We start from the raw sequence: 15,526 nt of genomic DNA on the forward strand, positions 1-15,526 counted from the left end.
TGCTGAGGCCACCATGGGGTGATTGTTATAAAATCAGCTTCCTCCCTTTGGATATTTGAGACAACCTTTGTGAGAAGGGGGATTGGCGGGAATACATAGAAGAACCCCTGACACCATGTGAAAAGGAAGGCATCCTGAGGCATCCCCAGTGTTTGTTCCACCACTGTCATTCACAATAAAGTGGACATTTCGCATTGTTTGCCACCACAAACAGGTCTGGTTTTCTCCATCAAGTGAATGGTAGGAGGTCCTGCTTAGGTGGTTAGCCAAGGGGTTCTCTTTCCCCGGCACATATACTGCTAACAGATGGATTTTCCTGGCCATGGACCACTGCCACATTTGGAGGGCAGAGACAAAAAGGCTCGTGACTGAGTGCCTCCCTGTTTGTTGATGTAAAATGTAGTGTTGCCTATGTGTATCTACACAGTATCTCCTTGAACTAGTTGCTGGAAAGCTTTGAGGGTTTCCCAAATTGCTATCATTTCCAAAAAGTTGATATGGCGCATATATTCACCTGCTCAGTAAAGCGACTGCCTTACCCCGGGAGGAATGGTGACTATGGTTCGTGTGTCGTCCTGGGAAGGGCAGAATGACCACAGAAACTAGGCCTGCAGCAGCCACATCCTCAACCTTGTCATTGGTGTGACCACCATGATAGATACTATGTGTCCTAAAACGGACTGCATGTTCTTTGCCATCAAATCCATTCCCTACAGTGCTTGTCGGACAGATGGCAACAAAGCCTGAAACAATCTTCCAGAACATAGACCCTCTGGTTCACTGAATGCAACATGGCCCCAATGTAGGTGGGGGCTAAATTACACTAAGAAGGGTATATGGAAATAGCTACTACCCAAAGGTTTAGGGTCGAACACTAATCTACTATACAACACCAGATGACTGTAAATATGCTTTAATGTACATTTCAAATACAATAATATAGATACAGCATAGGACTGTCATTTCTAGTTAAAACATTTCTATAAGCACTAGCTCCTATGCTTTGAGAGGAAGGTATCAATTGAGGCCTGGCTAAGATTAAAAGATTAAGATTAAAAGGATCTGAAAACTCATTCTTCCACTCAAAGTGTCACATCAGAAGAGACATAGCATTTCACCAACCCAAATGAAAACATCAAAACAGGCATTGATTTTTCTGATGGTCACATTGTCGATTTGATTTGGTTTGTTACCTGCCAAACCACTTTCTCGCTTTATAGTCCTTGAATAAAACAAAGAGGGGGAAGGATTGCTGATAAGACAGAGATTGAGCCATTCATTATGCTTCTAATTGGGACAAGACTTTGGATTCACCTCCAAGGCAGAATCGAAAAATTTATCAAAGCACTGTGGGTGGCACAGAACAAAAAAATCACTTCCTGACAAGTAGCATCCAGCTCTTTTAAGACTGATGCTTCTGTCTGCAGTTTCAAGATTAGAGTGCAACAGGAGCAAACACTTGTAGATGGCAACCTTTTAGCTGTGAAGAAATGGGCTATCAGATCTGAAGCACACTGTGATAACAAGATGTCTCCCCAATGTTTCCGTTTACCTGCCAGGCAACCTCCCTTTTTGGAGACAAAAGTCGTTGTTTTAACTAAAAGAGGAGGGGCCATTTGTTTTCCTCCTGGCTGCCAATGTACTACATTCTGAAGCTTACAACACTGCGTGTTCCCCTTGGGTCTATAGTAATGTGAATTGTCTTTATTCAAGTGCCTAACAAATCATTGTCACAGAGCAGTAGCCGACCTTTCTTTTCAATCTATGCACTTTTCCGGAGTTATAAATCAGTTGACTTTCAAGCTCGATGAGATGGCATATGCCCTGGTTTGAAGAACAGATGGAAGCTTGGGGGTAAATTGTTTCTGCAGGCTTGCTACAAGCAGCACAGCTCCATAAAAGTGAACCATTCGCACTAATTTCTCACATAAATTATACAAGCAGAGAGCACAAGCCCATTCAGCAGAAAAAAATCTTTCATCTAATTTTCAGAGGTCATTTAACAAATTTAAATCAAAGTTATTTCTGATAGTTGAGTAGGTTTTCAGTCTATACAGTTTCCAAAAAAATTACAATGTGCATCAAACAAAAGTATGGCTTTTAAATGTACATAGAAGACATAAAATATAATGTTTGCTTCTAAAATGCTCCTTTGTTTAGTTTGTCAAGTAACAAAACAGACAAATTAATAATTGAGACATTAATGTTCTTTGCTACAAAAATCAAATAATCTATCATTTCTCTTTAGAGGGTTTTTTAAAAAAAATAGTAGTGTGGGTCTGTTATAAAAGAAAAAGAAATCTAGGGCATTTCCAAGGCAACATCCTTTATTCTTTAGGAACAACAAATTATACAGATGTTAAATCAATGCACATGTCACTATTTTACCAAGCAGGATTCTTTACTCAAAGTGGTAAGAAAGACATTTCTTCAAATGCTTTACACTGCAATTATGAAAACAATGGTAAGAAGTGTAATTGTGTTACAATCAGATGGAATCATTAATACAGAAACATTTATGAACCTCAAATACCAAAATCAAATCTGATACAAGTGAATGCAAGCTTAGCATCCCAAATGCAAAATGCTTGGAACCAGAAGTATTTTGAATTTTTAAAATATTTTGGAATATCTGCATATATGCACACAATAAGCTATTTTGGAGATGTGATGCAAGTGTGAACAAGAATTTCATTTATGTTTCATATGCATCTTATATGCCTGAAAGTAATTACAATCATATATTTTTTTAAAAAAATTGGTGCACAAAACAAAGCTTGTGTACATAAAGCCACCAGAAAGCAAAGTTGTCACTATCTCAGTCACCCATGTGGACAGTTCCAGATTTTGGAGTGTTTTGGATTTCTAGATAAGGGATGCTCAATCTAGGCAGTTATTAAGATGGTGAGCTTTTCTCCCCAAAATATTTGCTCAAGTCATTAGTGTCAAACATAGGTAGCCAAATAATTACTTTGAATCCTGTGGTTAATATAGAATTTTAAAAGTTATATCCATTTGGTTATATTACTCCATCTTTCATTCCTCAAATGATACTGACCATGATGTATGCAGTTACTATCTCTTCCCGTCTTAATAACTGCCTAGAGTTTGAAATTATTATTATTATTATTATTATTATTATTATTATTATTATTTCAAATACTTGTACCCTGACCTTCTCAACCCCCGGGGGGGGGGCACTCAGGGCGACTGACCACTGGCAACAATGTGATGCCCACACATACAAGCAACACAGTATAACAACATGAAACATTAGTTAAAACATTAAGTTAAAAATATCCATTTAAAACATTATTACCAACAATCTAGCCACATCCAAATCCGATTCAGCATCCAGAGACCCAGTCCAAAGCCTGTCCATTATCAGTTCACATGAAGCATTGTGATTGCTGTTAAGCCATGATTTCAGCTTTTTCTTAAAGGAAAGGGGAGATTGAACCGACATAATTTCCCTGGGGAGTGTATTCCACAGACGGGGGGGGGGGGGGGGGGGCAACACCGAGAAGGCCCCGTCTCTCATTTCCGTCAGACACATTTGCAAGGAAGGCGGGATTGAGAGCAGGGTCTCCCTGGATGATCTTAGGCTAAATTAATCCTTTATATTTCTATAGCTTTTTATTTTTTTGTTTTCTTATTTAAATAATAGAGCACAATAAAACAGAAAAAATCATTTTATCTGGAATGAGTGAAGTAGTAACTACAGAATGGAATGCAAATTTATAAACAGAAGCAAAAAAACTATGGACAAAGTCCTGGTTCATTCCTACATCGGTAGTCAATGCTTGCAAGATCCATGTCTGTTTTAGACAATACACATGATCCCACTCTGTTATTAGCCACAAGGAAAAAAACACATCACTCTGCGGACACAATTGGAGCTTTTCTCTTGAGAGAAATTGTACTGTGGCAAGATGGATAGGATTTTTGACAAGAGCACGGTAGCCTATGAAAACCCTTCTCACCCAGAGAGATCCCAATAAAAACCTGGCCTCCCAATACCTGCCGGTTTTTAAAATCTATATATATAATAAAGAAGAGTGTTTGTATGGGAAGGACAGAGGTGCGGAGGGCGGAAGGGGTATGTGCCAGCGTTCTGATTGGCTGCCGCTGTGGTGCTATTTGCATATGGTCTCTGATTGGGCAGCTTCAATAGGAGCCCCTGGTGGAGAAGAGGGCTCATGGCAGAAACGGGGCATGACAGAAGGAAATTTGCATATGGTCTCTGATTGGCCAGCCTCAAATCCAACATTCTGAGATGAGAAAGAGAGGAAAGGAAAGGCCAGAGGGGGCTGGGTCAGAACACTCCCAATACAGACCGAAATAGGCACACAGAGCCCCCATCACCCACTCTACATCCTACTGCAGTTTGGAGGAGTATGAACCATGGATGATGGGACTTGCAGTACCACCACTCACATTCTGAGACCGCTGTTAACCTTATCCAATGACTGATCAGGACCAAACTTCGCACATAGACCTCTCATGACCCACTTTACGTCCTGGTGTGGTTTGGCCGGGGATGGACCGTGGATTATGGGACTTGCAGTACAATTGCTCAATTCTTCAGACTACTGCAACCCTCATCCAATTACCAATAAATGCCAAACTTGGCACACTGAGTCTCCATGACGCACTCTACATCCAGGTACAGTTTGAAGGAGGATGCACCATGGACGATGGGACTTGCAATACCTGCACTCCCTTCCTAAGACCATAACTGCCAACAATGATGGATCAGGACCACAATTTACACAGAGAGCCCGCATAACTCACTCTACATCTTGGTGCGGTTTGGAAGAATTTGACAATGGATGATGGGACTTGCAGTCATTTCACTCACTTCCTGAGACCACTGAGACCCTCGCCAATGACTCATCAAGACTAAACTTGGCACATGGAGCTTCAATGACCCACTCTACATCCTGGAGCAGTTTGGAGGACGACAGACCATGGATGATGGGACTTCAAGTACCTCCACTCCCCAAGACTGCTGCAAAACTCATCTAATGACCAATCAAGACCAAAGTTGGCACACAGAGCCCCCATGACCCACTCTACATCCTGCTGCAGTTTTGGAGAAGGGTGGACCATGGATGATGGAACTTCCAGTACCTTCACTCACATTCTGAGACCTCTGAAAACCTCATCCAATGACGGATCAACACCAAACTTGGCACATAGACCTCTCATGACCCACTTTACGTCCTGGTGTTATTTGGAAAACTTTGGAGATGGATGATGGGACTTGCAGTACCTTTGCTCACTTCCTGAGACCACTGAGACCCTCGCCAATGACTAATCAAGACTAAACTTGGCACATGGAGCTCCAATGACCCACTCTACATCCTGCTGCAGTTTGGAGGAGGACAGACCATGGATGATGGGACTTCAAGTACCTCCACTCCCTTCCAAAGATTGCTGCAACCCTCTTCTAATGACCAATCAAGACCACACTTGGCACACAGAGCCCCCATGATCCACTCTACATCCTGCTGCAATTTGAAAGGGGATAGACTTTGGATGATGGGACTTGCAGTACACTTACTGACACCACTGCCACCCTCATCTAATGACTGATAAAGACCAAACTTGGCACACAGAGCCCCCATGACCCACTCTATATCCTGCTGCTGTTTGTAGGAGGATGGGCCATGGATGATGGGACTTCAAGTACCTTCACTCACTTCCTGAAAATAATGCAGCCGTTATCCAAAGACCAATAAAGACCAAACTTGGCATACAGAACCACCATTACCCACTTTCTCTAATAACCCGGGCAACGCCGGGTCCCCAAGCTAGTAAATAAATAAATAACAGGACTCCCCAGTGATTTGTTTAGTGTTCCATTTAATTTGGACCACAGTTTCTTAATTAAAAATGTGTTTATGATTAATCTATGCATGGCAAACTGCAACAATCAGAAATCTCACTGCTCTACATTATAAAAATAATTTTAATGCGTAAAAAAAGGCAGAAAGAGAGGAAAAGCCCTTTACTAGGACCAACCAATATTTACATAATATATTTTATCCTAATGGCTGTTTTAGTGCACAAATACACACACACACGTGTATGTGTTTGTTTGTTTGTTCATACAAGATGTCAGTTCTAAACAAACAACAAATAATCAGTGGAACTCTTGCATTGTATTTCTAGATTTAAAAAAGTAGCAGCAAAATTTCTTTTAAGCATCTTATTCTTGTTGTGTTATAGTTTTGTACCTCTGTCCAATTCCAACTGGATGGCCTCCCATGAGAGTCTTCCTCCAGGGGCAAACCAAGAATGGGCAACTTGGAAGTCCCTGAACAGCCTCAGAAGTAGAGTGGGCAGAGCAAAAGACAACCTGGAAAAATGGCACTACCTAAAAGAATCCCACACCTTGTGTGACTGTGGAGCAAAACAGACAACTCCGTATTGTATGCTTGTCCACTATGCCCTGCCTCATGTACAGAGGAAGAATTGTTGGAGGCTATAGACAATGCCATTGCTGTTGCCTGTTTTTGGTCAAAAGATATTTAGCCGCCTGCACTCCTTCTGTTTTTATCAGTTTTATACTAATTTATGCAGTGCTTTAATATAAAAATAATAATGACCTCTGTGGATCAGTCTCTAAGCAAATGCTACCACTGATTATGCAGAGTACTTGTGTGTGTGTGTGTGTTCTTTTTAGATCTGCTTAAACTCTTCATACAATATATTGTACTGTTTAGGAGCCTGTTTTACAAACTCTTATGCTTTATCTCTACCTAGCTCAGGCCACAATGGCACTATTCAATAATTCACAATTTTATTGTGATCTCACGAGATGCTGGATCTAAATCCAACTTCTCTGTGGGATTTAGAAAACCACCTCCTCTCTGAGAGTATCCTACAAACAAAACTGCAAAGGAACATGGGAGGGATGATGAAATAAAACAATAAAATTATTGTCAGAAAATAGTCTTCAACATTTCCCCCTCCCCAACATCTGTTCTTGTGGTTAGTATGCTGCACAGATGTCTTCACTGTGTCTGGTTGTGATTCCAAGGTTGTGCCAGTCAGTTTTCATATGATATTATTTCTAGCACTCACTTTTTGTTTGATAGTCAAGCAGTGCTTCTTCTAAGTCAGAGCATGGTCCAGGGTAACTCCCAAGTGTTAGGGTGTGTTGCAATGCTCCAGTAGGATTCCTTCCCAGATAATCCTCAGAGCTCAAGATGCTTCTCTGTTTTTAAGGTGAAAATGGACTAGATGAGGGCTAACAAGTTGAAATTAAATCCAGACTTGACAGAGGTACTCCTGGTCAGTCAGAAGGAAGATCAGGGTAAAGGGGTACAGCCGGTGCTGGATGGGGCTACACTTCCCCTGAAGACACAGGTTTGCAGCTTGTGGATGATCCTGGATTCATCGCTGACCCTGGAACCTCAGGTGTTGGTGGTGGCCAGGAGTGCCTTCGCACAGTTAAAACTTGTGCAACACCTGTGCTCATACCTTGAAATGCCAGATTTGGCCATGGTAGTCTACACCTCAGTCACATCCTGTCTGGACTACTGCTACACTCTCTGCAGGGGGCTCACTTTGAAGATAGTTCGGAAGCTTCAACTAGTTCAGACATCGACAACCAGGTTACTAACTGGATCATCGTCTAGGGAGAGAACTACTTCTTTGTTGTGGCAGTTACACTGGCTGCCAGTCCCCTTCCGGGATAAATACAAAGTGCTAGTTATTATCTATAAAGCCCTAAACAGTTCAGGCTCAGGCTATTTAACTAACTACATCTCCTCATTGGCACACTGTCAGTGGAGGAGGCCCTTCTCTCGGTCCAATCCCTGTCTCAAGCACGGTTGGTGAGGATGATAGTTTGCCCCCTGCCTCTGGAACTCCCTCCCTAAAGAAATAAAAACAGCCCCCTCTCTCCTCTCCTTTAAAAAATGTTTAAAAACCCATATCTGCAGCTTAATTTATGGAGAGGAGGAGGATTAGAACATCTTAATATATAACCTCGTTACTGGAAATCCACTCTGGTGCTGTCTGTCTGCTGTTGATCATTATTACATTATTTTATATAACATCACTCATCATCATTTCATACCTTTAATGCACTTTAATTATCTGAATTTTTCCTGATGTAGATGTAGATGAGGCTTATATATTTTAATGATTCTTTGGTTAGTCATTTAAGTTTATAAGTTTATATTGATACTATTTATTTTTTGTTTTGATCTGTTTTGTTTTTTCATTACGGCATTGAACATTTGCCACTTTTGTTCTGGAAACTGCCCCGAGTCCCCTTGAGGAGATAGGGTGGGTTACAAATAAAGTATATTTATTATTTATTTATCTATCCCTTGGTCTCAGAGTTGAGCTCAGAAATTTCAGGGCCAACCAATCCTAGTTATAGGATGAACCTGAGCAAGAATACGTACACATGTGGAGTTTCATTTTGTTTGGAAAATGAATAAAAGAACTGACCTAAATAAATCACAAAATCGCTACCGCTTTCTAGAAAATGAATTTGCGTGTATGTTTTAGCACTAAGATTAGGATGCTTAGATAAGATTTACAGGGACAATGATTTTTTAAAGCAAGCTAAAAGTTAGGTAAAATGTGCTAGGAACATAGACATTTAATTAGAAAGTGTCAATGGTTTATTCATGACATAAAATGCTGGATTTTTGTTTGAGTAGTTTTAAAATTCTTTTCCTTTGGAAGCAAAATTCATAAATAAACTGTAAAGTAATATTGGGAAGTAAGAATCTAGGATTCCATAAATAGCGATTTAATTGATCACTCACTAAAGTACTTACCATTTAAAAAAATGATGAGAAGCACTTTAGATTGAACTAAATGGAAGAATATGGACTTTGGCACTAAAATAAATGCTCTGTTTAAACCATAACTGGCCAGTTGGATAATATATTCTTGCACATCAATAAGAGCTTGGAATGATGCCGGGATTCCCTCCTTTCCTTGACTGTAAATGGTCTGCTGAATCAGCACAGAATGAGGTGTTAACATAGAGGAGCATTTGCCTTTTCTCAGAATCAAAGCTATCAGTCTCTCACCACCCTGAGTGAAAAGACTGCATAGCCTAGCTATTGTTCTAGTTAGCACGTGTTGCATTCATGTTTATCCCTTTACAAACATTTCTACATGACAGATTATAGTAGAAAACACACCTGAGAAAAACTTGAGCATCTTTCCTCATCTTGGCTTGATTTAATCCCTGCTTTTCCAGTTCAGTCTCCAAGTGCTATTTACTGATGTCTTACATTGCATTTTGTTTTGTTTTTAATGTTTTACTTGCTTTTTTTTAAAAAAAGTATTGTTTATTTGAATATTACTCTAGTTAGCCATTTCAAAAAGTCAGGGTATACATTTAATAAATACATCCTACTTATACATAAGAATGCTCACATATTGTTTTTCAGACAAAGGAACTACTTTTAGAATCAGTTGTATGGGGATACTGACAGTTATCATTTCACAATTATTTTTATCATTACTATAACAAGACAACATAGAATGATGATTTTATATTACTTTTAAACAAATACTGAAAATGCATAACAAATGTATATGTGAGCAAAATATATATATTGAAGCAATTTTTTGTCATATACATCACCATTTGACATTGTTTTATGTTATACTTCTGCACCAAATATCAGAGAAATTACCAAGTGAAGAGGATATGATGGCCTTGGGCAGCCAATAGAAGCCAAGAAGAACATATATATATATACATACATACACATATACAGCCAGTCCCCGACTTATGAACATCTGACTTACAAACAACTCATAGTTACGAACTGGCCCTTCCCCTCCCACTATAGCATGAAATCTTAGCATTAAGCCAAAGCGTGTCTGTATCTCTCCACCCACCCTTCCTTTTTCTTCCTGTTGATACTTTCCAAACACCTTTCCCCTTTTCTTCCTATTGATCTCTCCAAACCCTGTTTCTCCTCTCTTCCTATGGATCTCTCGAAATCTCTTTTCTTCCCACCAATCTCTCCAAACTCTATTTCCCTTTTCTTCCCATTGATCCCTCCAAACCCCTTTTCCCTGTTCTTCCTATCGATCTCTCCAAATCTCTTTCTCCTCTTTCTTCCTGAGAATATCTCCAACCCCCTTTTCTTCCTACAGATCTCTCCAAATGCCTTCTTCCTTTTCCTCCAATTGATCTCTCCAACCTCCTTTTCCCCTTTCTTCCTATTGATCTCTCCACCCCTTTTTCTTTTTATTCCTATCGATATCCCCTTTGTCTTCCCTCCACCTCTCATTTCCTTCACGTCTGACACCACTTTTAATTGCCGAGGCTCAGTGCTATGCAATTCTGGTATTTGTAGTTTGGTGAGGCAGCAGCCTTTTTGGCAGAAAAGTCTAAATAACTTGTAAAACTACAGCTCCCAGAATCCCATTGCAATGAACCAAGGCAGTTAAAGTGGTGTCATAGTACATTCATTCCACAATGTAAGCACACTCCAAGGAAGTTGGAGCAGGAGAGGCTCCTTAAAAGAAGGGTTATCTATTTTTATGGTTTTTCTTTCCATTGCTTGGAAGCTTTGGTGGGTTTTTTTTTAAGGATTCTAATCACACAGAAACTATAATGTGCACCTTTTTTGATCAATTGTCAGAGAGTGTGCTTTTTGTTCAATCTGTTCTGACTTACAAACAAACCTACAGACCCCTATCTTGTTTGTAACTTGTTGACTGCCCGTATATGCATAAAAATAGTTATGTGAGGTCTATCATTTCTATGATACAGGTAGCACCATTATTATCTCCCAACACCATGAAAAAGAATGCACTTTTGCAAAACCATATGTTTTCCCAGGCAACAAGTCATTGCTCTTAAAGTAATGAGATGTTGAAAAGATAGTATGCAAACAAGTACCCTGAATCCATTTCTGACAAATCACCACCCTAAAGCAAGCCTATAACAAGGCTTCCTTGGTATATTATGTTTGAGGAGGCTTTGCCATTACCTTCTTCTGAGGCTGAGAGAATATGACTTGTACAGGATCATCCTGTGGGTTTCCATGGCTAAGTAGGGATTTAAACCCTAGAGTTCTAGTCTTACATTGAAACCATTACTCAACAATGGCTCTCGGAAGCAAGCACACATTTCTACCTCATTGACTTTTCTTTCTGGAAAAGATCTGAGGTTGACATAATGTTCTTTTTTTTTTTAAATATGTGTTTATTTGCGTTATTTACTCTTGAGAAAGTGGATTTGAACAAAAGACAGTACAAACAAACAGTACAAACAAATGTACGGTACAGACAGGCATACAAACAACTAGACAAACATTTGAACATTTAACCACCACAACATTTACCGTTACCAACATATATTCCCCCCAGTGAGTTTAAAAAGACTTCCAAGTTTTATTGGTCAGGCTCTGGGAATTATTCTGTACTAATATCCCTTTTTATTTTCCCTTGTTTGAATTGGTAATCACCCCTTCGCCAGCTTCGCGCTGTAGTACCTTCGAGCTTCTTTAATGTAGAGAACTGATATATATTTCTTCGTATTGTCCTTTTATGTATTCTAGAAAGCTCTCCCAGTTGGTTTTCGGAGATTTGGCTATGCTCTGCGACATTTTTTGAGTTAAAATATCCATATTCATAATATCCCACATTTTCAGTAACCATTGCTCCACTGTTGGTGTTTCCTTAGATTTCCATATTCTGGCTGCCACTGTTCGTGCGGCAGTGGTAAAGTAAAAAAAAAGTTTTTCTGAGTTTCTATCTTTAATGGAATCAGTGATTCCCAACAGCATTACCTCCGGTTTTAGTTCTATCTTTTCGTTTAGAATTGCTTCCATTATTTTTTTAACTTCTCGCCAGAAAGGCTTGATCTTCTTACATTTCCACCACATGTGGATATAGTTACCTTTTTGTTTCTCACATCGCCAGCATATATTTCTAATTCTACCTCTACTGAACTTGGATATTTTGTCGGGCGTAAGGTACCATCTGTAAAAGGATTTGTACCAGTTCTCTTTCATTTCTACTGCATAAGTATATTTTATTTTTTTAAGCCAAACATCCTCCCATTCTGACATATGGATTGATCTTCCTGCATCTCTTGACCAGTGTATCATGACCCCTTTTACTTGTTCTGTTTCAGTAGCCCACATTAGCAATTGTTGGTAAATTTTTTTAATTAACTTCTTTTCCGATTTCATTATCTTATCCCAGAATGTCTCTTTGGTTTGGAATCCTCTTTTCGAGTCTATCCTAAAGTTTTCTAATATTTGCTGGTACTGAAACCATGAAATGGTTTGATCTATTTGTTTCAGTTCCTCCTGGGTTTTCAATTTGGTTTCTTGCGAGTTTGTCTTTAGTAATTGGGCGTACGTTAACCAATACTCTCTTGGTAGTTCTCTTAAGTGGAGTGCTTCGTTGGGAGCGAACCAGAGGGGGGTCTTGTTGTAGAATCTATCTTTATATCTGATCCAGACTTGCAAGAGGGAGGCTCTCGTTGGGTGATTTCTGAACTTTCTTTCCTTCTCCGCCTTTCCCCTCCACAGATATCCGTGCCATCCCTGTGAAAGGTCGAAGCCCTCCAAAGTCAATATTTTCCTTTTAGTCAACGTCATCCAATCTTTTGTCCAGCGTAGAGGTTGACATAATGTTCTTGATTAGAAAACATTGTTACTTTATGAATATTACCATCCCCAATATTGCCTAGAACCTGTGTCTCAGTAGTAAAATGGTATGTCAAATGGTATCAGTGGCTGTATGGAGTCATAAAAGTGACTGTGTTTTTTATAGGGAAAAGCTACAACCTTGTAAACAGAACATGAACATATACAAAACTTATTTCTAACACTTTTATCTCTCCCCCATTTCTTAAGATTGCCCCAAAATATGTCTGTAGCACTTGATATCTAGTGGGTGTTGGTGTACCATATTCATAAATGCCTTTTGAGGTACCAAACTATGTTCTCCAAAATGTCAAGATTAAAGCAGTGTAATCCCACTGTTTTCTAAACACTGAATGATTGATATTTATTTATTAGTTTTATTTGCTACAAGGGGCCCAAGACATAAAATTCATTCATTCCTTCTTCTCAGAACAATCTTGTGAAGCAGGTTAGGCTGAGAGACAATGACTGGCCCTTTCTCACCCAGAGAACACTCTGACAAAATAGGGATGTTCTCAAGATCTGGTCCAATATTCTAATAACTGAAAATCTTGCTTTTTAAGATTTTGAACACATCAAACAGTTACACAGGGCCATTTCCCTGGGCCAAATCACCCAGTTGATGGGCAAATGGATTCGACGGTGTCCACATGATGCAGAGTGTCCATTCGCCTTAACATGGGAGAAAACCACTTAAAGCAGCATAGAAAAAGTCACAGGATACTCCAGAAATTAAGGAGCTCATTTTGGGCTTTGGGAAGTGACTGCAGCTGCTTACACCACTATCCTGCTTTGCCTAGGGGATGACACATATCTTATTCAATTTCTTCTGGGCTTTGCAGTGTCCACTGGGTGCAAACATGGCAGTTTGATCAGTGCCTGGAGTGACATTAGCCAGAACAATGAAGCAGTTGGAGAAGGAAGGGGTGAAGGATGTTTTCCTCCTTATCCCACTTTCACATTACTTCATTATTTTGGCTATCATTATTATAGGTGTCAAGCAATGACCAGCACAATTTTCATGCCCAGTGGGCACTACAAATCCCAAAACAATGGGGACAAGATAAGGATGGTAGTACAGTTGCAGGTTCCAATACTGCTGGACCATGCAGATGCCATCCTGCCTCCAGGTTTCAATAGTTTCATATAATTATAAAAATTTCAGTAGGTCCATATCTAAACCTTAATAATAATAATATGAAAATAATTTTACAGATATTCTTGCAGAAATCTATTACATGCATTTTTGATGAAAAAAATACAGAGCTTCATCACCATCAAAGCAAATCTTTTACTGTTCTTATTGACATCAGACAGAAATGTCAACTGGACTACTGATCAAGCCTACAAGAAGCATTTGTTAGTTTTGACTGCAAACATGTAGGTAGACTGTAAATGTTTGATATGTTTGTTCTGTGCCAAGATAATTAATAATTTCATGATTACCAAAATATCAACATCATCTTTATCTTATTTTTTTTTTTGAACATTTATATCTCGTCCTTCTCAACCCCCGAGGGGGGGGGGGGGGCTGAGGGCGGCTTACAACTGGCAATCATTAGATGCCAACAAACAAACAATCACAGTACAAACAATTAACATTAAGTAAACCAAACAAGATTATAAAAATACATTAAAATATTGACCATTCAGTACTCAAACACAACCGAGCCTAAGTCCTCAAATCCAAATCGTAATCCAGAGGTCTAGTCCAAGGTCTATTCATTGAAAGTTCTTATAAGTCACTGCAGTTGCTGCTCAGTCAGCTGCTCGAATGTTTGGTCCCAAAGCAAAGATTTAAGCTTTTTTCTAAAGGAGAGGAGAGAGGGGTCACCCTGATTTCACTGGGTAGTGCATTCCATAGGCACACCAATAGTCTTATCTATTCACATTTTAATAAAACTCTGGTAGATCTAATTATAAATATTTCCAGCATTATCTACTAAAATGTCCAAAGAAGGAAGCATGTGGCCCCCAATGTCTCCTACCCATAATGGTTAATTCTTAGGAATAAACCCACACACACACTTTGTTTACAGATATGGTCAAATAATTAGCACATACACAAAAGAAAAGTCATTTCATAACAAAAAATAATTAAATAGAAAGAGCAGGTTAAAGATCAGCATTCATTTTTCAAATTAAATTTAAAAGCCTGCTCTAGTTACTTAAAAGATTGGCAAGTTTTACAAATAACATCACTGAGCCTTTTAGAGAGAAACACTGCTGCATTAGAATGAAGTCATTAGGCAATACATTTATTTTGAAGCCAATTAACCTTTTGTCAGAGATGTCGGAACCATAATGGTTTCAGCAGTGGAGGTCAGCCTCTAACAGGGGCACGTATGACAGCGATTACGCTGTCTGACATATGCTGCAGACTGGGAGTGCAGCCGTTGAATGAGAATCTGCCTTCGTTTGTATTCTGCTCTGCATTTCAAGGGAGCAGACAATCTTGACCTATCCATTTAGGTAATTAAAGCTTCCATTTGGAACTGTCCTGCAGGAAGGTGAAATTTGGGGGGAGATAAATGGCTGCTGCTCACTGTATCCAGCCACTTCCATCATTTGATGGACTGCCTGAAATAGGCTGGGTTGCCAGGTCCTCATAAAAATAGAGATGAATTGAGCCGGAGACAATTCTCTAAGGCAAAGCAACTCTGTCATCTTCCTTTTTGCAGTATATAATTTAATTGTTAGCCAAGGTAGATGGCTGACTCAGGAGGCCACTCTCTAACTGCTCCCCCACCATCTTCTATTTGCTAAGAAATTACTCCACTTTATTTACTTATAAGCCAACGTGTTTTGGCAATGAGGGATGTCACTTCAATAAGCACAGCTGGCTGTCACAGCTGCGCCCTGACTTA

The 15,526-nt window shown here is 39.5% G+C and overlaps 1 protein-coding gene across 2 annotated transcripts in view; it reads right to left on the reverse strand.

The window, feature by feature from the left end:
- PACRG (parkin coregulated) overlaps positions 1 to 15,526 on the reverse strand; it is a 269,545-nt gene that overhangs the window by 210,177 nt on the left and 43,842 nt on the right. The window lies entirely within an intron of this gene.

The sequence above is a fragment of the Anolis sagrei genome, chromosome 1 (assembly GCF_037176765.1).
Source record: "Anolis sagrei isolate rAnoSag1 chromosome 1, rAnoSag1.mat, whole genome shotgun sequence".
Taxonomy (NCBI): domain Eukaryota; kingdom Metazoa; phylum Chordata; class Lepidosauria; order Squamata; family Dactyloidae; genus Anolis; species Anolis sagrei.